We start from the raw sequence: 25,030 nt of genomic DNA, 5'->3' as shown, positions 1-25,030 counted from the left end.
CTAATGCATTCTAATCAGAGCAGAAAACAAAGGAACTATCCCTCCACACATTCTAGTAACTGTATATTTATGTATCTTAAAATTGTGTTAACTTTTTGGGTGATATATCATACTGTTAAGTGGTATTGAGCTTATAGTCCACTAAAACCTAAAAATATTTTTCCATGGGAACTATTACCAAGTTATATCTTTAAGTATTTTATTTTTTTTTTAACCAGATTAGAAGTTTATATGTGTGTATATATATGCATATATAAATGTACACAAATATGTATACACACACACATATATATATATCCCTATGAAGTTCTAACTAATTAGCATTACACCATTCTACTAGCCCATTAAAATACTTTACTCACCCCCCATTTAAAATCCACACATTCCTGAAAACGTTTAGCTGTATCCATACTTTAGTCTTTGAAAAAAAATTAATAAAATAAAGTAAAAAATATGTCCTTGGATACCTCATTAAAAATACCCTACAGAATTACACTTATCCATTCATTAAGCACTAGTATTTGGGTATCATTCAGACAGTTCTGAATACACTTAACTGTCTAAGTTGGTCTATTTTGTTTAGCGTACTATGATGAGGGAATCTATTACATATTTTGCAGACAATTTCAGAAAATCTGCCTATAGCATTTTAGGATCTGTGATCTTTGTCAATGAGGCATCTATGTAGATTTCCACCCTTACAATTCACTAGGTCACCTAAAAGGACATTAAAGGTTAAATGACTTGCTAGCAGTGCTCATTGAGCTCTTGTGGTTTTCTGTTAACTCCATTATCAAATATAAAGTTCTCTTTTTAGCATTTTAAATCCTTCTTACATGGTCACTTCCTACCTTTCCAGCTTCACTTTACACATAATCCAAGCATTGTATTATTTTGTCTTCTTGCAGTTCCTCAAACTTGGATTTCTATCTCTTGTCTCTGTGCCTTTGCACTGTTGGTCCCCCATGCAGACTGTATTATATGAATGTAATCTAAAATGGCATTTCCATACAACTCTTCTGGCTCCAACTCTATCTTTACGCTAAATTTTTATATCAATAACTTAGTCTGTACAGCTACATAGAGAAATGAAGCCTGATGAAGTGAGTGAGAATTCCTAATTAAAGGAGGAAAACCATGTAATATAATTTGTATGATTTTAAATGAGGCTACTTTGATGAATATACAATTCTATACATATGGAGACTCCTGCACAGATGTCGATTAAAACCCTTTTATGTCATCTTCTGTGAATATTATCTAGGATTTCCCATATAGATGATTTATAGAAACACTTTTTTGTTGCTCTTTTGCCATTTTTTTAAATTCAGTTCTTGTGGGAACCTAAATGTGTGATTTTATAAAATTCTTCTCACAATCATCCTGTTAGAAGGTTAAGAATATTATTATACTGCCCATTTATCAGAGAGAAAACTGAGAATAAATGTTAAGTGACTCATACAAGGTCACATATCTAATTATCATGAAGCCCAGATATAAATCCCAGGCCACATGACTACCAATCCAGTGCTGCATCTTTTATACCAAAGTGTCTAAGGAGAGAAAAGCCATTTGTAAGAGATTTTATAAAGGTAGGAATGGCAGGACTTAGCAAATGATTGAATATGAGGAGTAAGACAGAGTAAGGTATTGAAGGTGATACCTAGGTTGTGAGCTTGGGTGGCTCTGAAGATGGTAGTACCCTCAAGAATAACAGGGAAATCAGAAAGAAAAATAATACTTTGGGTGTGGGGAGATAAGTTCAATTTCAGACATCCAGGACATTCGTTTTAAGAGGTACAAAAAGCAGTTGGAAATGTGAGACTGACGTTCAGGAGAGAAGTTCAGGCTGGACATCTAGAACTGTGAATCATCTGCAGAAAGACAATAATTGAATCTATGGGAATTAATGAGATCACTAAATAAAATAATATAAAAGAAAACTAGAAGATAGATAAGGACATAATCTTGGGGGACACCTACTTTACATGGCATGACCTGGCATAAAGATCCTGAGAAGGAGCTGTTAGACAAGTGGAGAAGAATCATAAGAGGGAAGACAGCATCAAGGAAATTGTGATTAACTGTGTAAAAAGTTGCTGAAATATCAAGAGAATGAGGACTGAGAAAAGCCATTGGATGAGGCAATTAAAAAATCTGCGGCAATTTTGGTAAGAGCAGTTTTAGTTGCCTGATGAGATTAGAACTCAGACTGCAGAAAGATAAGAGTGAGAGAGAAGAAAGACAGTGAAGGCATCAATTGTTGTTGGCTTTATCAAGGAATTTAAACATGAGAAGAGAAATAAAATGAGAGCAAGAATGGATGTATCAGGTAAAGAGTTTCTGGAAGATTGATAGGCAGAACAGAAGCAGTTAGTAGACAGGGAGAGATTGAAGACAAGCAACAGAATGGATATGATAAAGGCAGCTATCTGTAGGAGAAAACTGGATGGAATGGGATTACCTCTACATATAGGTGACTTACATTACCAGGGAGAAGGGTTACCTCTTCATGGGACACAAGGGAGGGGATATTAGTGGAAAGCTATAACTACTCTATTGGGAAAAACTATTTCTTTGACATTTTGAGAGCATCCAGATTTAATTTGGGGGGAATTAAGATGGTCAGAGGATGGTAACGTTTCTCTTCAATGTTGCAACAATGAATTAGTAATGTTATCATCAAACAGTAAGACAAGTGAAGATAAAGTTGGGTGAGAATTCCCAATTGAAGTAGGAAAAAACATGTATTTAATTTGCTTGATTTTAAGTGAGGCAACTTTGATGAAAATATAATTCTATATATATGGAGACTCCTGTGCAGATACAGATTGAAACCTTTCTATGTAATCCTCTGTAAATATTATCTAGAATTTCCAATACAGCTAATTTACAGAAAAAAATAATTTTTTGTTTTCTTATCATTTTTTTTTAAAATTCACTTCTTCAAGGAACCAATGTGTGATTTTATAAAATTTATGAAGTTTTCTTTTTAGTATTTAAGGTCCTTAAGACATGGTCACTTACTACCTTTCCAGTTTACTTCACTTTACACATAATCCAAGCATTGCATCATCCAGTCTCCTTGCAGTTCCTTAGACTTGGATTTCTATCTCTTATCTCTGTTCCTTTTAGCATTGTTGGTCCCCCATGCAGATTGCATTATATGAATGTAGTATAAAATAGCATTTCCATTCACCTTTTCTGGCTCCAACTCTATTTTTATGCTAAATTATTGTATTATGAACTTAGTCTGTTCAGCTGCATAAAGAAATGGAGCCTGATGAAATGAGTGAGAGTGTTAAGTGGTGGTAGAATGGAGCAGGCTGCTCACACATCGCCCCAAATTTGAGGAAACAAAAAGAAAACACAAGATTAGTTAAGGAGCTATCAATGACAGCAACTAACTGTAGGAAACTTTGGTCACCTCCTTTGAAATAATTTCTCTATCTGTTACAGAAGGGAGGGGCAAAGGGACTGTTGGTTTTCACTCTAAATATCTTTCATTTACTGCCACATAGAAATTTCCCTCTCATTTTGACAGAAATTAGGACTACATCTTTGATTTATTTTCTTAAATTCAGGTTTACATTGAAACTATTCCAGGGGAATAGCATTTTGATTACTTCTTTGGATATATTAATTTCATGCCATTACTACTAGGATCATGAGAAAATTATTTATAGATTATAGGGAAAGCTTGTGGTACAGTGAGTAGATTCAGCGGTGGAATCAAGATGACCAGATTCAAATCCACTTGGACTTTCTATATACTTTGCTATGGACTAGAATAAAGTGGTTTCTTTTCTGCCTGATAAGTGTATTTGTTATGGAATTTGTATTTGGTGAAGAGTTGTGGAGGAATTAAATAACCAAGTAACTGAACCAGAAAATCAAAGTAGGGTATAATGAGTTTGCTAGTGAGGGTCGCTCTCCCATTTGGGTAGAAACACATTATTCAGTGAGGGAACAGTGCTTTTTATAGGGCTGGAGAGGAGTGGGGATGGCTCAAAACTTGATTGGTCCAGGTCTCAATTGCTGAGGATCTAGGCTGACCTGGCACAATAATCCTTTTACCCAGTATCAGGATTAGGGATTTAACAGAAAAGGACAGGGGGTAGGGGGAGCTAGACTGTTTTGCAGAACAGACTGCATAACAGGATACCATGGCATGTGCTATTTTGGGTTACTTGCATTACAAGCACTAATGGAAGAGTTCATATATATATATATCAGTGTGAACAAAATGGAGTGATTCTCAAAATGGAGTAGTTCTGGATACACAGAATAAAGCTTTGGATATAAGGCTTAGGGCCCAGCTTCCATTCTAATGAATGAAACAGCTATCAGAAATTAGTTTTAAACTGAAAAATCATATCCTACACTAATAAACATTAAGGGAGCAGAGCAATATGATTCTAGCCCAGTTGTCCCTTCTTCCTGAGAGCAGAATGGCCAGTCTTTTGGTTCCAATCTCCTGCTTCTCCTTGTGACAGGAATTATTTCCCTTGTAAACTAGTAGGAGAGAAGCAGCTAGAGATGTCTATTCTGACTCCTTTCAAGCCACACAATACGCATGAAGAAGAGCCCTCATTATTTAAGTATGGAACAAAATTATCAAAAAAGACTCTAATTTACAGGAATCAATAATGAAGCAAAGGAAAAATAATAAAATCAATGGCTTTAGATATATTTATACAAACATACAAAGAATATGTAAAGGAAGTGTGAACTATATATTTTAACAGAAGGAAGTAATTTGACTTCATTGGTATCAATGAACAGTAGGTGATGACCCATTTCTGAACTCATGGCAGGAAAAGAAAGAGAATAAATAAAATAGTCAAAAATGTAGAGGTATTTAAAAATATTAATTCACAGAGAAATTAACTTCCATTGGTTAAAAGATATACAGAATACTGAGGCAAGGGTATACTTTAAAAACAGAAATTCAAAAGAGTGGGATAATCCTGCAAAAATATCAGGGAGCCAAAATTCAGGAAGAGTTAAAGCTGGTAATGAATGATAATTACAGCAACAATTAAAAACACTATTTTTTTATACCTATGACAAGAGTAATAGGACTAACAAAGAAGGAAATGGGTCAGTTATCAAGGAAGGAAGAAATAAAGCAGGTTGACAAGGTTTTTTTTAAATTTTTTTCACCTCTACAAAGGAAATTATTTCAAAATGAAATGTATTAAATAAAAGTGGTTAAAAAGGAGTTGAAATTCTAGACAATTAAGGAACTACTAAGAGGTACTTGTAGCTGACTCATTTAAGTTCAAGTGGCCAGAACTGGTTAAACAATTCCCAGGGGCTAAAAGATCTGGCTTCAGTGTTTTTTTTTGTTTTGTTTTTTTTTTAATTTAAAATTTTTTTTGTTTGATTTTGTTTTTGTTTGGTTGGTATTGTTGTTGCTGTTTTTTTCTTGGGGGGGTGGGGTGGTTTGCTCAGCCTCTAGCTGTGGTCATGATAAACGGAGCCGTAAGGGTACACCATCCATGTTTTTGCAGAGGTATACAAGTGACTTGTTTTCTTTCATTATCTGTGCTATACAATGTAACTTAGGTTCCACCACTCCAAGAGTCCGTATGCTACATGCTGGGACTAGCCCACTTCTTTCAGTCTCCTGCCCAGTGCCTTGTTGTTATGGAGACTGTCCTGTAAGGCCTTCTTCCTTTCCCCCTCAAATCCCTGAGAAGTATCATCTGAATTAATTTCTTTGAAACAGTTGCTCCCTCTCCATGTGAAACTATACAAGTGGTTAAACTTTCCTCTGTGCTGCTTCATTTCTTTCCTCTTATAAAAGAGCTGTCTTCTATACTATGGACTGACCCTATTTTTTTGAGACAAAACACTTGCTTCACAGACACATTGAGATTTTTAAAAATAATTTCTAATAAGGGCCTGAATGAAAAGTCATGGCCAAGGGGAGTGATTCCAATTTGCAACAGAAAGAATAAAGGTGCATTTTTCAAACTATGAGCCAGTGAGTTTAACTTTGATTTCTGGCAAAAATTTTAGAATTTATTATTAAAGAGATGACTTGTGAGCACTTTGGAAGCGAAGCTGTGATCATTTATAGACAGAATAGGTTCATAAAGAACAAGTTATGCTAAACTAACCTGATTTCCTTTTTTGACAGTGTTACTAAGCTGGCAGACATCCCTTCACAAATGTATTAAAAATTGCATACTTTATTCAGCAAGGTGCTAGAGAAGAAACAGTGAAGAGACTAGTATTAGATGATGATATAAGTGGATGGATTCAAAAATGGTTGTATGAATGGACACAAATAACAGTCTTTAATAGATCTATATTACACTAGAGGGAAGTATGTACAGTAATGATTAATCACATTGGCACTTTCTCACAACTTTTAATTTTAAAAAGTTACCTCATACATTGACAGATTAAGTATCTCATTTGAGGGAACCAGTGCCAGTGTGTAAATCAAGACTTGAACCCAGGTCCTCCTGACTTCAAGAACAGCTATCTAATTCACTTTGCAGGATTGCCTCTCTATATAATGTTAGGTCACATTAATAGAAGCATAATATGCAAAAGAGGGAGTTAATAGTCTCATATTTTCTACTTAGGTCTGGTCAGATCACATATACAGTGCTATGGTCAGTTCTCTTGATCTCATTTTGTGAAGGCCATTGAAAAAATAGAGGTTCACGAATAATAGGTTGATCTGGATGGTAAGAGAGGACTTAGAAGTTGTCTTATGAGGATAATTTGAAGGAACTGAGGATGTTTTCTTTGGAGAAGTGAAGTGTTAATAGTTGTAGGTATTTGTGAGACTGTAAAATGGAAAAAGACTAAATTTGCTTAGTTTTTTTTTTTGAAGTTTTAATTTCATGTCATTACTTCTAGTAGAACTAGAAACAAAAATAGATATGATGGAAATGCAGATTCAACTCTACAGTCCGTGTAAGCAAAAACTTCTTAACCAATTATTGATAGGCAAAAGTGGAAGAGATCTCCTTGGGAAGAAGTAGTTTATAATCACTAAATATCTTCAAATGGAGGCTGAATGAAAATTGATAAAGACTTTTAAAAATAATTCCTATTTAGGAAGAAGTTTATCTAGATGAACTCTGAGGTTCTTTCTTGATTAGATTATATGATTCAAGAGCATGAAAAGCACTGGTGCTCCTCCTTTCAATGATAACACTTTACCAGTTTGCCATACATAATTGAGATTACCTCCTACAAAGTAAAGATAAACATCACTTGAAGGGCAATCAAGAAATGCATGATAGTTGTGAGTAGGATGTAATATATGAACAACAAATAACTCTTGAGAAGAATAGGAGATTGGGGGAGGGGATAATCAAAAGCAAACACTTCTGAGGAGGGACAGGGTCAAAAGAGAGAATAGAATAAATGGAGGGGGGATAGGATTAAGGGAAATATAGTTAGTTTTTCATAACATGACTACTATGGAAGTGTTTTGTATAACTACACCTGTATAACTTGTATTGAGCTGCTTGTCTTTTCTATGACGGTGGGTGGGGAGGGAGGAAGGGAGAAAATTTGGAACCCAAAGTTTTAAAAACACGTTAAAAAAAAGTTTTCACGTGCAACTGGGAAATAAGAAATACAGGAAATGGGGTATAGAAATGTATCCTGCCTTACAGGAAAATAGAAGGGAAGGAGATAAGGGGGGGCAGAGATAGAAGGGAGGGCAGATCAGGAGAAGAGGTATTCTAAATGCATGCCATCTTGAGGTGGGGGGAGGGGCAAGATGGGAAGAAAATTTGGAACTCAAAATCTTTTGGAAGTGAATGTTGGAAACTAAAAATAAATAAATTTAAAAAAAGCCCTACCCATCAAATATTTGTAGTCTTGTCCTATGAGAGAACCCCAGAATTTTATTTGTATAAGACTCCAGATACCTCCTTATCCAACTCACAGCCAAATATCAATCCCTTTCAAAATCTCTCTAAAAATGATCATTTAGCCTCCAGGTAGAAACCTCAATATTGGGAGATCCAGTACCTCCTGAGGAAGCCTATTCTGTGTGTTTTTTTGTTAAATTACCAGTTCTTGCCAATTGCAATTGTTTCCTTACAACAATCAAACATGTCTGAAACTTATATTCATTGTTCCTAGTTCTAAGAAGGATTAAACATTCTGCTTAACCCTAAAGAAGGCCAATATAGAATACATACAAATGGAAAAGGAATTCCCTATAGATGATGAGGTCAGCCAGATATACCTGATTTCAGATGATAATGATTTCAATTGAATTTAACTTAATAATAGTTTAGTAAATCCTTATGTGAAAGGCACTGGAGGTACACAAATGAAATGAAAAACAGTCCCTCCCTTCAGTGTCTTTTTACTTTACTAGGAAAGAAAATAACTAAGTTAGAACTTCCACTTACATTCTTGGTCCCATTTCCTAGAGAAGACTTTTCCTTTTATCATTCTCTCTCTTTGTCTTTCTTCAATTTCTCCAGGACGAGGGGGTGATAATCCTGTTATACTCTTCCCTGAGTAGGTTATATGTGGAATATTTGTTCTGTTTACATTTAATGAAGAGTAAATTGGATGTGGAAGGGTCTTGATACTGGTTTTTTTTTTAAGCTTTATTCTGCCATTTACACACAAGCCCCCTAGAATAATTTTCAGTAATTAAATTATTCTAATTATAAGAATTTCTGCTTAAAAAGAGAGGTCCAGACTGGGGCAGTTTCTATATGCCTTTGAAGATCTTTCTGACATAAAACATTTTGTAATTACACTTTATAGTGTTCTCAAACAATAGAAAAAATTGCACAATAAGAGTGAACATAGAAACAGTCTGGGCAAATGTTCAGTTAACAATTTGCTTCATCAAATAGAACAATAGTTACTTAAAATGTCAGTGCAGCTGGAAAAATTATTTTCCTTAAATCAGTCTCTCACCACTCCTCCTAAGGACCTTCCTTTCTACCTCAATAAAGGTGAACTCTAGAGATATTTCTATTAACTGAAATAATTTTAATAGAAACCCTTCTTCCTTCACTTTGCCTGATCATTATCCTAATCTCATTTCAGCAAGGAGTCCTTCCTGGGTTGACCAGGGGCAAAGGTCCTGGAGGGATGAGTTTGCAACCTATTAGTCATTTGACATTAATGGTGTGAAAATATTTCAGTGCAGAAACATTGTTTGGTGAATAAGTAGTTTAAGAAAGATTGATGCATTTTCCCCCATTCTGGTAGCACCAACAACTTCACATCTAACTATGGTTTTAATATTATTTGATAATATATAGCTTAAAGAATCAACATCTGCTGCTTCATTGTGCATCCTAAGTGAAAATAATTGAATGAATTTGATCATTTGTCTTTGCCTTAGGTCAAAATCTCTGCCTACAATTTCAACCAGTAATTCCTGTTTATATTTTCTGGAGAAAACAGAATACTGTATGCTCACTCCTTAAATCTTCCCAACTCAAAGTCCTTCTCACAATTAGAGCTCTCCTACATGAAATGATCTATCAAAGAGAGTCTCCTTTATAGGTCTAGGACACTTGGACTCTGACCACTTGACATTGATGTTGAAAAAGAAATCTCAGTCAGGCATGGATTGAACTAGATAGTTTGGAATTCCTTCTAGTCCTACATTTCCAGGATTCTGTAGCAGCTTGAACTTATTTCTTGCTCTGCTCCCTTGAATTTGCATGAGGTCTTAGGAGGTAAATCCTGGGGAGAAGGTTGAGTTCATTGGAATTTTAAGCTGCAAGTCTCATACTCAAAGCTTCCTGGGCCTGTCCTCAGACTTGAGAAACTTCATGTATCTATAAGACAGAAGCATGCCCATACTTTCATCAATTGGAATATCTTTTATGTGTTCTATGCTCTGTATTCCCCCAAATATGGATGATGGTTGAATAACCATTTTGAGGGGATATTGGCAAAGAATATTCACTTTTCAGATAAGAATTGGTCTCAATGACCAGGTGACCTCAAAAGGACCTAACAACTTTAAGATTCTATGACATGCATACACACATGCACACACACAATGTAAAGTGATAGTGTTATTGACATGTTTATAATGATAATAATGATATCTTGTATTTATAAAGTCCTGCAATATTCTCAAAATACTTTAAAAAACTGTTTTTCCATTTGATTTTTAAATAGACCTATTTGTGATGTTTAAGAGTTTTAAAAAAAATAGGCCATTAACACACTACCAAAACTTTATTTCAGGGAAAATACACTTTTTAAATAGTACCATTGGTAAGTACTTGATAAATGATTAAAATCTGTGATTTACAAAGAGGTAAAAGTTGGAAACTATACCCCATATTAATTGGTCTCCCTCTTTGCCATCAATTCTACTTGATTTTATTCAGTACAACAATTTATTTTATAATGTCATACTTTTTTTTCCTTTCCTCATCATTTTAGGTGTTTAAAATACTTTTTTTTTCAATTTCTAGATCACAAGGCCTGTGATTTTAGTGAATATTTAGTGAATAAACCTTTAGTAAGGTTTATGACAACTAGGTGTGAGTTTGAGAAAAGGATAAAGCTATGTAAGTGGCCTAGAGTCAAGATAAAACTGTGCATACAAGCACAGAAGTTCACCCCTATCCCCTGGATTGTCTTTGTAGGATCTACCAGGAGAAAAAAAAAAATCTTCCAATCTGCTATTCTATTTAATTTCTTCAATGCTTTCATGAGATAAGTTGCCTTTGCTTACCATTTATTAATCAAGGTTTTGCTGTGGCTGCCTGTATAAATATAGCTTTAGGTAATTCAAAGAGCGAACTGAAGCAAGTAATGAAGAACTATGACGAATATGGCCTACTGCAGAATACTGTTTGTAAAACCCTGCCTGTTCCCTAGTAATATCCTCAGTAAGGATGTTCATGATGCATGTGTAGATGAGTTTCACAAAAATTTCATACAGATGGAAGAATAGGCATTAAGGTTAGGAATTATTGCTAGGTATTTATTAAATACCTATCATTTACCAGGTATTGTGCTATGCATTTATAAATATTATCTTGTTTGATCTAACTTCAAGGTAGATGCTGTTATTATCCATCCTTTAGAGTTCAGGAAACAGACGCTAATAGCAATCAAGTGAAGAATTACAGCGGAAATAAATGTCTGAAGTCACATTTGAAACTCATGTCTCTTGACTCCAGACCAAGTGCTCTATCCACCACAAAACCTTGCTGCCTTTAATTTAGAGTCTATGGTCTTAAAATTGGTTCTTCAGCACCCTTAGTCCTCTTTTCCACTCATTCGCTACTATTACTACAGAAATGAAAGAGTTGCTCAGATATGATGGCCATTTCTTTCCTTTATTACATGGATTGCCATGGTTAAAGAATTCATTACCAAATGGTCAATCTGCTAATGATGTACCACTTTGCACTTAACTAGGCCTGTATTCTGTACCCTATTCTCGGAACCATAGACAATAATCTTTCAGCAGACAAGTACCTCCCAGTGTTTATGATCCACTTGCAAAAGATCTGTTTATCCAGGATCACTTTGATGTAGTAATGACTCATCTGAGTAGGGCTAATTGACAGATTCTCAAGGTACCTTGTATATATTATCTGTGCAAAGATTTTGTGTCTCCCAGAGTAATGTAAGTATCATGAGATCTGAGATGATTTTGTTTGAATCTTGGAAATTTTAGTATCTAGCACAGTGTCGTGCCAAATTTATTTTATTTTTTTAATGAAACATCTTGGTTTAATTATTTAGCAACTGCTAGACTTCACATGCAACTGCTGAAGATTTAGTCTTGTCAAGTAATCTTATATACCAACTGAATTAACTAACCCATTTGGCCCTTTATTTTGATGATGGAATCTCATTTTGAAACTCCTAGAAGATCTATCTCATGTCCTCTACCTGATTTTCTTCAAAATTCATCACAAGGGGATCATCAGGGAAGATTATAATATAAATCCTGTAGTAAGTCATGTACAATAAAAACAACTCAACATCATGTTAAATATGGCACTTTAGTCAGCAGGAGAGAAAATGCCGGTGGGTTAATGCTAACTATAAACTTTTCTTGATTATTTTCTCTTTGCCAAGTAAAGAAGGTTTTTTTTTGTGGCTGCTTATCTTTTGTACCTCTGGCATTCAGCTATCATTGTAGAGTAAACAACTGTGTTAAAATCTAATTATTTTTCAATCAGACTCATCTGTCATTTGATTTAAAATATTGGTATTTTCTCTTTATTTTCTTTCCTTCTTTATATTTTTGTCTCTCTTCTTGTGTTTTTCTTTTTTAAACATATATTCTAAGGAGCTGCATTTATTAGCATATTTATCTGAGATAGAATCTTCCAGGAGCTTCTTTAATTGATATATGTGCATATCTATTCCATAATGCTTATTCTCACTTATGATACCATTTGAGATCTTCATGTTATATTCTGAACTGTCATATTCAGATCGCCTTTGATAAAGAATGGACATTCTTGGCCAATATTTCTGTATCCATTGCGTGACCTTGACTTCTTTTTCCAAGGGAAACCAGAGTCATTTAGTTTAAGCATAAACTAAAAGATTCTTTGGCTTGTCTTCTGGCTTAGGATTATCTTCCCTGGTAGGCCCAAAAGGAGTATTTTCATAAAAGCACTCAAGGTACTTAAGTGTCTCCTGGTGCAGCTACTCTGTCTCCTGGTTTGCCACATTTCTGTTCCTAGGACCCTACTGCTCCAACTTGATCAGTTCCCTAGCCCACTTGTCACTAGTCAAATATGCCTCTTCCTCCTCACATCTCGCCACCCCAATATACACTATGATTAGCAATCTATCACCTTTAAATTATTTGAATATTTTAAAAATATTCCCACTCTGACATTTTTAATTAAACCTAAGTCTAAATTAGTCATTCAATCAGTAAAGTAGAATTTATTAAGTGCCATTATAGTCCAGAAATTGTGCTAAGTATGGAAGATACAAACAAATGTGAAGGAGAGGCAATGCCTGTTTTCAAGGAGCTCACAACTTAAATGGGGAGATGACATGCAGATAACTATTACAAAGAAGATATATAGAAGATAAATTGGTGATAGTTTAATAGGAAAATCATGGAAATTAAGGACTAGGAAAGGCTTCATGCAGAAAGTGGGACTTTAACTGAGACTTGAAGGAAGACAGGGACATTAGTAGGCAGAGGAGGGAGAGAGTTCCAGGTATGAGGGACAACTAATGAAAAGGTTTGAGATCAAGAGATAGAAAGCCAGTGTTAGTGGATTACAGACTATATGGAGGTAGTAAGGTGGAAGAACACTGAAAAAGTAAAAAAAAAAATGGGACAAGGTATGAAAGGCTTTAAAAGTCAAATAGGATTTTATATTTGATCCTAGTAGCAATAGGGAGACATTGGAGTTTACTGAGGGGAGAAGGGGCAAAATGACATGATCAGACCTGTGCTTAGGAAGATCAATTTGACAGCAGAAAGAGAGCTAGATTGGATTAGGGATCCATTTGAGGCAAGGAGAGCAATCATCTTTTTTATTTTGTCACCTAAGAGCTGCCTGCACCAGGATTCAGGCAATATCAGAGGAGAAAAGAAGGCGAGATATTTTTTATGGTAAAAATGACACAACATAACAACTGATTGGATATGGGAGTTGAGAGAGTGAGGAATAACTTGGAGGTTGGTGGTATCTGCAACAGGGAAGTTAGAAAGAGTGGTGTATTTTGAGAAAAAAATAATGAAATCAGTTTTGAATATATTGAATTTTAAATTGTCTATGTGACATCCCATTTGAGATGTCTAATAGGCAGTTGGAGATGTGAGACATGAGTTGGCAAGAGTAGTTAAGATTAGACCAGTAAATCTGACAGTCATCTCAATAGAAATAGTAATTTAAACCTTGGGATTTAATGATTATAAAGGGTAACATTTAAGAAAAATAGACCTAGATGCAAATTCTATATTAAGATCTACATCTAGGTCATATCTTCTTAGATATCAATGTCACAAAAAGTAGTTTGAAGAACACGATTGTAGAATGGGACAATTGGAAGGGGCCTTAGGGGGGTGAAAAAAAACTGCAGAATGGGAAAGTTGGAAGAAGCGTTTTCAATCATTTAGTAAATTCCATAAAAAAGCTATCCCCACAGTAGCATATTTCACAAGTAGTCATTCAGCCTGTGCTTAAAGAGCCTCAGGGAGAGGAAACACACCACTTCTCAAGGAAACTTTTTTTGATATCAAAATTAAATCTGTCTTTTTTTTTTTCAATTTCCACTTATTAGTCTTGGTTCTACCCTGGTTCTGTCCTTCCTCCACATGATAGCAATTAAATAATACAACATAGCTATCACAGCTTTCCTGAGTTTTCTTTTGTCTGGATTAAACATTCACAGTTCCTTTAACCAAATTTCATATGTCACAAACTCAAGGCCATTCACCATCCCAATTGCCCTCTTCTGGACACTCTGAATTTTATCAGTGGTTTGGGGTTTTTTTCAGTTGTTTGTTTTTGTACCATTGTATTGTACTATACTACACAATACTACAAATGAGGTATGACAAGGGACATAGTATGGTCAGATTGTCTCCTATCTCTTCCTAGAAATTAGGATGCCATTTTTTATAAGACTATGCCACAGTCTTTTACTTATCTTCTGTTATTTGGATTTCCTCCATCTCCTATATATTTACTTTTAAAGTCAAAATTCGTTGATATATACCTAGGTATGTGAATTTTACTCTTTAGATTAATCCATTTTATTTTCATCTCATTGCAAATGTTTTCCTTTTGTCTCTTCAGAATGAAAATTTATCCCTCTTAGCTATCTTTCCCTGAGGCATTTTAGTTTTTGAGATCCTATTATTTCTTCCACATATATGGACATTTGCTGTCTTAAAATCTAGGGTGAATTTTTGACTATGTTCAGTTTTTCTCTTTTTTTTGAATAATAATACATTTTAGATGGAGAGATTCCTTTCCCTTAAGGTTTCTACTTCAGCAATTAGTTCATCCTTGTCAGTGAGAATCAAATACAAAACAGAATTTCTTATTTTTGATGATATTATCACCAAAAGAAGTGAACAAAATTTGGCAAAGAGATAGAGGGGTACACTAAGTATATAGATAATTTAAGTCCCTCATCATTACTTTATTAGGCATCTGCCATGTTTGTAAGCTATTACCTTCATCTATTTCTTTCTGCTCTGGTGGTCTTTAGTATATTCTAAAGTATATATTCTATAGTATGTGTTAAAAAAAAAAACACAACCTATTATATGCAAGATAGCAAGGCATAGCAGATAGAAATCTAGATTCAGAGCCAGAAAGACCTCTGACACATAATGGCTGTTTGACCATGGGAAGGTTCTTAACCTCTCAGTTTGTAAGGCAATTCTATCCACTATAAGTTGCAGAAAATGTCCTGACTTGCAATTGTTGCAAAGTTTAGTTATCCAGGAATTCTCCATATCATTGAAATCATAGCTTAGTCCCTATGCTAAACACTGGAGATAAGAAAACAAAACAGGGGCAGCTAGACGGTGCAGTGAATAAAGCTCCTGCATTGGAGTCAGGAGAACCTGAGCTCAAATCTGGCCTCAGACACTTAACACTTACTAGCTGTGTGACCTTGGGCAAGTCACTTAACCTCATTGCCTAGCCCCCCCCAAAAGAAATTCTCCATTTATTCCTATGCTTTTTAGTGTTTTTAATAGGAATGAGTGTTGTATTTTGCCAAAAGCTTTTTTTTTTGCATTTATTGGTATTATCATATATTTTTTGTTATTTTTCTTGTTGATATGGTCAATTATACTGATGGTTTTCCTAATATTGAATGATCCTTGCATTCCTGGTATAAATCTCACCTGGTCATAATATATAATTTTTATGATATATGGCTATAATCTACTTTTTAGTATTGTATTTCAGATTTTTGCATCAATATTTATTAGAAAAATTGATGTATTGTTTTCTTTCTCTGTTTTAGTTTTCCCTAGTTTAGGTAACAAAATTATGTTTGTGTCATAGAAAGAATTGGTTAGAACTCCTTTACCTATTTTTTCAAACAGTTTAAATAGCATTGAAAATAATCACACTTTAAACTTTTGGTAAAATTGATTTGTATATACATCTGTTTTGGGAGGTTTTTTCTTAGGAAGCTTATCATTGCTTCTTCAATTATTATTAAGTGGTATTTAAGTATATAAGTGCTATTTAAGTATTCTAAGGATTATTTAAGTAACTCATTTTCTCTTTAGATTAATCCAGGAAATGTATTTTTTTGTAAATATCAATTTCATTTAGATTATCAGTTTTATTAGCATATAATTGGGGAAAATAGCTTTTAATAATAGCTTTAACTTCATCTTCATTGATGGTGCATTCATTCTTTACTTTTGATACTATTAATTTGGTTCTCTTCTTTCTTTTTAAATCAAAATAACCAAGTCTATTTATATTTTATTTATCCCATCTCCTAGTTTTATTAAGTCAATAGTTTTATTTTTCTTTCAATTATAATAAATTTCCTTTGATTTTAAGATATTTATTTTGGTATTTAATTGGGAGTTTTTAATTTGTTCTTTTTCTAGCTTTTTTTTTAAGACTGCATGTTCAATTCATTGTCTGCTCTGTCTTTCATTGATGTACATGTTTAAAGATAAAAGTTTTCCCTTAAGTACTGCTTAACCTGCATCCCCAAAATTTTGGTATGCTGATGCTTTAATGAAATTATTGTTTCTATGATTTGTCCTTTGACCCACTCTTTTTTCAAGATTAGATTATTTTATTTTCAGGTATTTTTTAACATATGCTTCCAAGACACTTTAATGAATATAATTTTTATTGCATTTTTGTATTAAAAAGGGGTACATTGAATATTTCTGCTTTTATGTATTTCATTGTGAGGTTTTATGCCTTAATACATGGTCAATTTTTGTGAAGGTTGCATGAGCAACTGAGAAAAAGGTATAAATCTTCTATTTCCTTTCAATTTTCTCCAGAGGACTATCATATCTAACTTTTCAAAAATTCTATTCATATCTTTAACTTCTTTCTTGTTTATTTTATGGTTCAAATTATCTAGACCTAAGAGGGGTAAGTTGAGGTCCCCCTCTAGTAAAATTTTACTGTCAATTTACTCCTGTAACTAATTTAACATTACTGTTAAGAATTTCGATACTATGCCATTTGGTGCATATATGTTTAGTATTGATTTTACTTTATTATCTTTGGTATCTCTTAGTAAGATGTAGTTTACCTGATTATCACTTTTAAGTAAATTTATTTTTGGTTTTGATTTGTCTAGTCATGATTGCTACCCCTGCGAATTTCATCTCAGCTGAAGAATAATAGATTCTCCTCCATTTCTTCATTTTAACTCTTTCTGTAGGTTTCTGCTTTTTTTGAAATAACATATTGTTGGATTCTGGTTTCTAATTCATTATGCTACTCACTTCTGTTTTATGGGTGAGTTTATTATCCCTTTCATATTCAGGTATGATTCCTAATTGAACATTTCCTTCCATCCTATCTTCTCTTCCTTTTCCTCTTTCTCTCTCTCTCTCTGTCTCTCTCTCTGTCTCTCTCTCTCTCTCTTCTCCTTACCCTCCTCCTTACTCTCCTCCTCCTTACCCTCCTCCTTATTCTGACCAATACCTTCCTTAATCTACTCTCCCTCTTTTCACCCCCCATCAATTTCTCTTAGCCCCTTCTCCTTCTATTTCCCTATTGTGTAAGATAAATTTCATACCAAATAAGTGTGTATACTTATATTCTTCCCTTTTTGAACAAGTACAGATGAGAGTGAGTTTCAAGTGTTGCCCACTCCCCAGATTTCCCCATCACTATAAAAACAATTCCTTTCATGCCTCTTTAATGTGAGAAAATTTTCCACACTCTTCATCTCCCTTTTCCCTTTCCAAATACATTCTTCTTCCTAATTTTTCCATTTTTCTCTCAAGATCATTTAAACCAAAACCATCACTTGTTTTAAGTAGACCGTGTCTAACTGTTCTATCAGTGATAAAGTTCTTGAGGGTTACATATATCAGCTTTTCATTTGGGAGTATAAAATCTTTAACCTCAATAAGTTCCTCATGATTTCTCCCTCATGCTTAACCTTTTTTATGTTTCTCTTGAATATTGTGCTTTAATGTCAAATTTTCTATTCAGCTCTGGTTTTTTCATCAGCAATTTTTGAAAATCCTGATTTTCATTAAATATTCATTTTTCCCTTGAAGGATTATACTCAGTTTTGCCAGGTCAATTATTCCTGGCTCTAATCCTCAATGTTTTAGCTTTCAAAATGTTATGTTTTAAGAACTATGCTTCTTTATTATGGTAGCTTCAATCCTGGCTGTCATTGCATGGTATTTGAATTTTTTCCTTGTTGTTTGCCGTATTTTCTTCTTGACCTCAGATCTTTGTAATTTGGCTATAATACTCCAGTGGGTTTTCATTTTCAGATCTCTTTCAGGAACTTATCAGTTTATTCTTCCATTTTCTATTTTACCATCTACTTTTTGGGAATTGTGGTACTTTTCTTGAAATTTAATTTCTTAAAATACAACATCAATGCATTCTTTTTATCATGGCTTTCAAGTAGTCTAATAATTCCAAAATTATCTCTTCTCAATCTATTTTCCAGGTTAGCATTTTTTCTGATATTTTACATTTTTATCTAATTCTTTATTTTTGACTTTGTTTTATTGTTTCTTGATGTCTTATGGAGTCATTGACTTCAATTTGCCCAATTCTGCTTTTTAATGAGTTATTTTCATCAGGGAAATTTGTATGTCTTTTTCCATTTGACCAGTTTTAATTTTTAAGGAGTTATTTTCTTCAGTATTTTTATGTCTCTTTAACAAAGCTATACTTTCCTTTTTCATATTTTTCTGTCATTGTGTTTGTTTGTTTTCCCAATTTTTCCCCTTTATAGCTCCTAATTGATTTTTAAATCATATTTTGTTCTTTTCAATATTTCTTTAACTTTTCTAGGAATTTTTTGGACTTTTTATCTCAACTGTATTTTATTTGAGTCCTTGCTTTTATATGTTTTCATATTGTTATATGATTCTGAGTTTGTATCTTGTACTTCCTTGTCACCATAGTAGGTTTTTATGGTCAGCTTCTTTGTTATTGGTGTTATTTGCTTATTTTTTCCAGTCTAATTCTGGACTTTAAACTTTATATTAGAGGTGAGCTCTGTCACATCTAGGGGCCAGCAACTGGAGTATGACACACTATCCCAAACTTTAGTCTTTTTCTCCTTGATGTTTTCACAGCTTGTTCTGGGGATTATATGTCTTCATTGCTTCTAAGGTGGTGTGATACAGGGAGAGGTGTGGTGACTGCTATTCTGGTCTATGTTCTTGTCCTTACCCAGGAAGAAACCCTTCTCCTTTGCAACTACATATGCTATTGCTTCTTCCCACCCTGGAACCATTAGCAGAAACAAGGACCTCTACTCATTCTCTGCCACGGAATTGAGATCCAAAAGTATGAAAGAAGGCCACTGCTCCCTTGCAACCACAAGCACTCCTTTTTTCCCTGGAGTTGTGACCCAGAACTTGGTAATGGTAAATGGAGCTGCCAGTCCTTCACTCAGTGCCTGTACAGGGATCCCCTGTAATCTCTTTCTGACCAGTTTCTAATCCCTTTACTGTCACTGGGGGGTGAAAGCCCCCACAACTGTTGCTACTACTGCTGTAGCCTTTGAAGGTCAATTCTTATGTTGTTACTCTGTTATGATTCCAGTAAGCCCCCACAGAAGTGTCACAGACCTCTCCTTCTGTCTTCAACAGTTGTCCGCAGCTGGAAAAAATATTTCACCCCAACCTTTTATTATTTATATTGTTCTATAATTTCTGATGAACTATTTTAAATTTGTTTAGAGGGTAATGTTGGGAAACTTTTGCTCTAATGCTCATTTGCTTAACTATCTTGACTCTACTACATGAGCATACTTCCTAGGGAGCATACATAATACTCTCTTAATGCTATTTAATCCTTTTACTCAGTAGGTTTCTTTGTTTTTTTTTTTTGAATGAGATATACCTATCCATAGCTGTGGTTAATTCATGAAGCGCAACTTACCAAGTCTCAGTGAGGTTAAATTTGAAGTACAGTGTTAGGATATCTGGTCATTCTGTTTTGTTGTCTACATTTTAGGCAATTGTGTATAGATTTCTGAGAAATGTTTTAATATTTACTCCTTTTTCAAGTTTAGTCTCCTACAAATGGGTATTTCAGTTACTATTCTTCCTTCCTTGAGGAAATTCCTCATAGGATATAAGTTTGAAGATATGTACAGACAATTTACTCTTTCTTCTATCTTTTGAGCTTAAAGATCTTTTGATTAGATTCCCAAGCAACCTGGTAAAGGTAGTCTTTTTATTTTTTTAATTATTTTTTTTAATTTTTAGTTTTCAACAATCACTTCCATAAGCTTGGAGTTTTAAATTTTCTCCCCCTACCTCCTGGCCTCTCTCCCCAAGACTACATGTAATCTGATATAGGCTCTACATGTACATTCCTATTAAACATATTTTCACATTAGTCATGTTGTAAAGAAGAATTAGAATCAACAGGAGGAACCACAAGAAAGAAGAAACAAAACAAAACAGAAGAAAAAAGAGCAAATAGTATGCTTCGATCTACATTCAAACTCCATAGTTCTTTGTCTGGATGTGGATAGCATTTTCCATCACGAGACTTTTGGAGATGTCTTAGATCCTTGCATTGCTGAGAAGAGCTAAGTCTATCAAAGTTAAAAGCATGGCTGTTACTTGTGTACAACATTCTTCTGGTTCTCTTCACTTCACTTAGCATCAGTCTATACAATTCTTTCCAGGCTTTTCTGAAGTCTGCCTGCTCATCATTTCTTATAGCAAAATAGTATTCCATTACATTCATATACCACAACTTGTTCAGCTATTTCCCAACTAATGGACATCCTCTCAATTTCCAGTTCTTTTCCACCACTAAAAGAGATGCTATAAAAGTTTTCTTTTCCTACAAATATGTCTTTTTTCCCTTTTTTATCTCTTTGGAATACAGATGTGGAAGGGATATTGTAGCCCTCTGAGCATAGTTCAAAATTGCTCTCAAAAATTATTAGATCAGTTCACAATTCCACCAACATCAAAATAGTTTTCCAACTTTCCCACATCCCATCCACTAGCCAATCTGAGAGGTGTGAGGTGGTACCTCAGAATGATTTTAATTTGCATTTCTCTAATCAATAGTGATTTAGAGCATCTTTTCTTAAGACTACAGGTAGGTTGATTTCTTCATTTAAAAATTGCCTGTTCTGGAACCCAAAGTTTTAAAAACAAATGTTAAAAATTGTTTTCACATGCAACTGGGAAATAAGATATAACGGCAATGGGGTATAGAAATCTATCCTGCCCTACAGGAAAATAGAAAGGGAAGGGGATAAGAAAAGGGGGGGGAGATAGAAGGGAGGGCAGATTAGGGGAAAGGGTATTCAGGATGCATGCCATCATGGGGTTGGGGGAGAGAAAAAATGGGGAGAAAATTTGGAACTCAAAATCTTGTGGAAGTGAATGTTGAAAAGTAAAAATAAATAAATTGAACATTAAAAAAAGAAAGAAAATTGCCTGTTCATATAATTTGACCATTTGTCAATTGGGGAATGACTTCTATTCTAATAAATTTGACTCAGTTTTCTATATATTTGTGAAATAAACCTTTATCAGGGACATTTGCTGTTAAAAAATAGCTACATGCTTTTGTTCTAATTTTGGTTGCATTGCTTTTGTTTGTGATTAATATATTAATTTATATATGTTATATTAATATAATAAATTTTTTTTCTGTCCTGTAGACATCTTAAACTCAATACGTCCAAAACGGAACTCATTATTTTTTCCCCTAAAACCTCTCCATCTCTTCTACCTTCCCTATTACTGTAGAAGGAAACATCATCTTTCAAGCAGCTCAGGCTCACAACCTAGGAGTCAACCTGAATTCCTCACTATCTGTAATTCAATTGCCCCCATATCCATTATGTTACTATGGATTTCACCTTTGCAACATCTCTCCAACTCCCTTTCTCCTCTGACACTGCTACCATTCTATGGCCAGCCCTCATCACCTGAGCTATTGCAACAGCCTGCTAGTGAATCTACCTGCCTCAAATCTCTCCTCACTATAATCCATTCTCCATTAATTCACTAAAGTAATTTTCCTATAGCACAGGTCTTATCATGTTACCATGACTGGTATGCACTCCTCTTTTGCTCTGTTGATTATCCTGATTTCCTCTAGTCCCAACTAAAATTCAACCTTCTCAAGGAAGCCTTCTCCAACATCTCAATTCCAGTGACTTCCCTCTGTTAAGTATCTCCTACTTATTTTTTATCCTGTATATAGCTTACTTTGTACTATTAGTATGTTGTCTCCCACATCAGATTGTAAACTTTTTGAGTATAAGAACTGTCTTTTTTCCTCTTTATGTATCTGTAGTACTTAGCACAATGCCTGGTACATAGTAGTCACTTAATAAATACTTTTTGATTAGTTGATGAAATCTAAAAGTTTGTTATCCATACTTTTTTTTTTCTTCCTACAGAGGTGATTATTAAACTTTTACCAGAACATCACTGTCTTTTCTCTAATTTGGTTATGTCTTTCCCCCCATTAAACTCTTGCATTCTGTTTATTTTTAGGAACTTACTAATCTTCTCAACACCCTGGATTTTAGAAAACATTCTTCAATTCCCTTCATTTTCTTTTCTATGAAGGAGATCAGACTATCCATGAAACACAGTTAGCATTTCTTTAAATATGGTAAATATAAAAAAAACATTTAATATTGGATACAAGTTCTGATAATTTCCCCTATTTTCTATAATGGCTGAGGTTAACAGTCTAACTTCTTAACCTACTTGTGTGTTTGTGTTTATTTACATTTCAAGGAATTTAATACCAGGTTAAAACTTTTCAAAGCCAATTTTCACTTTGGAATAACTTGACCACTTGATTCTATTTCCTTTCCTTTGTCTCAACAACTCCACAGTCACAGACAAATGTTTGTTGCCTAGCTTCTCCTTATTATTTTTGATCCTACCTCTTTAGATTCTATTTCCCAATCCTCCTTGATCTTCCTTAATGCTTTTTAATATTCTTTATATGTTCTCTATGCTGATTTCCTTTAGCCAGAGAATAGAATATGTACCAATATCTTCTTCGGGGTTTTATCCTTTAATTTTTTTCTCAGTTTTTCCCATTTTTTCTCCAAATTTCTTCCCCAAAGACCAATATACTTATCCAGCACATGCAATTCCAGGTCCCCTGTATGATTTTCTTCTCCTTTTCCTTTGGTCAAAGTCCTTTTTTATTCTCTCACGTTCATTCTAACCAAAAACATCTATATTTTTGGATAATCTTTACTTACTTTTAAAGAAGAATTGGTTTTCCTCTCAATAAAACAAATACATATATCTTGTATAAACTTAAATCACTTTTTTTGTTTTTTTGGGTTTTTCCTTTTGTTTGTTTGTTTTTAGTTATGTCTGACTCTTCATGACCCTGTGTGGGGTTTTCTTGGCAAAGATACTTCAGTGATTTGATATTTCTTTTTTCAATAGATTTAGGCAAATAGAGGTTAAGTGATTTGCCCAGGGTCACACAGATGGTGAGTGTCTGAGGCAAGATTTAAATTCAGATCTTCCTAATTACAGGCCCAGTACTCTATCTACCGAGCCATCTAGCTATTACTGAAAAAAAAAATTTCTGTTATTTTTAAACTTAGCTGATATAAAATATTGGGGGAGGGAAGCATTATCTGCAATGAACCACTATCTCTGGTTTACATCATCCATGCAACACCTTTCCCTCTTCCACTCCCAATAAGATACAGTCTTTGCAATTTACTATGAAAACTAGTTTTCAAAATGACTCTAATAAAAGGCAGATTTTCCATCATAAAATGACAATGTTTTCAAAATATTGATGTGGATAAGACCTTGATCATGGCAGGTAGGGAAGAAATTACTTTCCTTATTTGTTAAAGGAATGGTTACCCCTCATGGAGAATAGAGAATATGTGCATTCCATTGACTTAGGAAGCAGATGTTGTCATGGGGATAGTAAGAGCTACTCAACAACAATTCTTCCTATTACTATAATTGTTGTGGATGCGGCAATAGACTAGTTTTAATCTCAGGGGCATGTTCTTTTTCTCACCTTTCATGTGTTAATTCTTTCAGATAAAGGGTTGTTTTGTTTTGTTTTTGTCCATCAAAGAACATTGTGTTTTCAAACTTTGTTTAAAAGCATCCCTCACCATTTCTGAGCAGAATCTCTCAGATCCTTCTTTTCCATCTTTCTCAATAGAAACAATGCTGATACTTGAAACAGTTGGTGTGATAAATAGACCAAGCATTAGTAAATCAAAGGGGAAAATAGCACAAAGAATTTTAATTTAGAAACTTAAAAATATTGGGTCCTGTACAAATTTGTCTCAAACAATTGCTTTTTGATAGAAAGAAATTAACACATGTAAACTGCAGTTCAGGTCCCTTGCTAGTAGCCCCAGTGCATAAACTAAACAATAAGGACCCCTTTTTTATGGTATTTTTGTTGCCTTTTTTGAAGTATAGCATTATGTTCCACGCATAAATGCAGTGTCGTGTGGAATGATCCCACATCAAAAAGGCCCCAAAGTACAGAAGGTGAACCCTTGCCATACTTTTATGCTGAAGAAAAAATGGAGCTCCTGTTGGGTTCTCAGAGACAAGAAAGAAATGGCAAGGCTTTGTTCACCTGGGTTTGTTCTAACTCCAAAAGACTAAAGACTTTGGTTTTATAGATTCAATGTTCCTATTTTGCTGGCTTTCCTGAGTAGCCAGTGTGCAGGGCTGGATTGCAGTGTGGCTGTCCCAAAACTTGTTTAGATTGGGAAAGCTCATTATTTATATTTAATTAGTCTCACTGTTTTCAAAACCAAGATTGTGATTAGTTGGAAATATTATGTTGGGGAAATTGTACATAATCAATCCTGCTCTCCCCCTTCAACCATCAGAATGACTTGG

Source organism: Vombatus ursinus, unplaced genomic scaffold (genome assembly GCF_900497805.2).
Source record: "Vombatus ursinus unplaced genomic scaffold, bare-nosed wombat genome assembly UNPS02015255.1, whole genome shotgun sequence".
Classification (NCBI taxonomy): Eukaryota; Metazoa; Chordata; class Mammalia; order Diprotodontia; family Vombatidae; genus Vombatus; species Vombatus ursinus.
This window is presented reverse-complemented; position numbering follows the sequence as displayed.